Below are 1,738 nucleotides of genomic sequence, written 5' to 3'. Positions count from 1 at the left end.
CGCTCGGGTGCCGAGTCCTCCCCRGCTGGGGCACTCAGGCTAATGATGAGACCAGCGCTTGGCGTCRCCAGCCCGGTGCCGATCTCCTGCTYGTGTCCTCCTGCGTCTTGGTGAGGAGAGCTGAGAGCCAGGCCGGGGGCTTGGTGCCTCTGCAGAGGGTTGTCCCTTTGTGGCGGGTGCAGGTTTGCAGGTGATAGTTGGGTGCTGTTGGACATCACAAATGTTTTTCCCTCAAATGGGCTGTTCCTGTCATGCTGCTGCTTTGCAAGTAGATCCTGTGCATGGGAGGCATCAGGCACTAGCAGGGTGGTTCCAGCTCAAGGTCCGGCCCATGCACTGATGAAAGGGCCTTCCTCCATGGTGGTTCTTCCTCTGAAGGTTTAAAATCCCATATAACACTAGCAAGCGATTTTCCCTCCTCGCCTCCCCCCATCTGATCTAGCCTCTGCCAGTGGTGCTGCCGCTGTGGATGAGTTATTGAAGTCACAAATACGGCAGCTGAGCTAGTAAAGCGATTTCCCTCCTGCTCGCAGGCTTGGCCTCGAGTGGGATAAGTGGGTCTGTCTGGAAGATGGAGCTAAAGAGGAAAATTCACCAAAAGGCTGAGAGGCAACTTTACTATTGGAGGGATGTAGAGAAGATCCCAATCCGGCTGCTTCCAGAGCGGTTTGGTGTAGCCGCCGACTGTTCCCGGCAGCAGTAACGTTGCCGGCTCGCTCTGTTTCTGCCCCCAAAGCGGGGCCGGAGCTGCCCCTGCCGCCCCGCTGGGGCTTCGCGCTGGGCACGTCGAGTTTGCCCCGTGTCACCACAGAGCATCACCAGCGGGCTCTGAAATCCTGGTTGTGGCGAAAACGCTTTTCACGCGCTAATTGGTGCACTACAATTGATTTTCCGTGGAAGCCTGTATTATGTTCTCAATAATGCCGCGTTATGCCCCATAATTAGCATTGTTACAGTGAATTCCAAATTAATTAATAATGCCTTGCTGCTCATTTTAATGCGTTTGCCCAGCAGCCTGGAGCTGCCCCGCAGGCTGTTCTGCGCCGGCTCGTACCTTCCTCGAGGCCCAACAGCCCTCAGCTGCGGGTCGGCTCCACTGCAGTCGAACCCTTTCCTCTCCGAAGGAAAAGGTCGCTGAGATCCCGTGATCCTTCCCTACGCCAAYGAGGGGCTTGCTGGAGGTAATGGGCTTCTTTAGAGGTGGTGACCTGCAAGGAACTTGGGTGCTTGGCTGGCCTGGGGGATATGGGAGCCGCTGATGGGTGACGGGGAGCGCGGTGACGGCTCCTGGTTGCGGGTAGCACGCGATGCCCTTTGGAGCTCTGCTCTTGGTACAGCCCCTTTCCTTGCTCATGTGCATCCCCAGGGGATGATAAGGGGAGAGCAGTGAAAAGGCCAGGAAACTGGAAGGAAAGTAGGAGCTGGTGTTTGGTGGCTCTGGTGGAGCTACRCTGGTTGGAGCAGCTGAGGGTCAGACCTGCTCTGATCTAGGCAATGCACTCGATCCTTTTGGGTGGGGAAGGGAAACAGCTGTCCTCAGAAATGCTTGAAATTCTTCCGGTTTAACCTGAAATGTGAGTGTGCTTTCTGTCTATCAAGCAATAGAAACTGATACAGGAAACATTACTTTAGCCTTCTTCCTCTTCTTGAGAAGTACTCTTCATTCGAGCTGTTTCCCCTCCTACTATCCTATTTATGATAATCAGTGAGAAACTAATGAAATCATAATGAAACTACA

This window comes from Nothoprocta perdicaria, unplaced genomic scaffold, assembly GCF_003342845.1.
Source record: "Nothoprocta perdicaria isolate Ctin4 unplaced genomic scaffold, notPer1 scaffold_3, whole genome shotgun sequence".
In the NCBI taxonomy this organism is placed as follows: domain Eukaryota; kingdom Metazoa; phylum Chordata; class Aves; order Tinamiformes; family Tinamidae; genus Nothoprocta; species Nothoprocta perdicaria.
The sequence above is the reverse complement of the archived record's forward strand: the minus strand, read 5'-3'. Positions refer to the sequence as shown.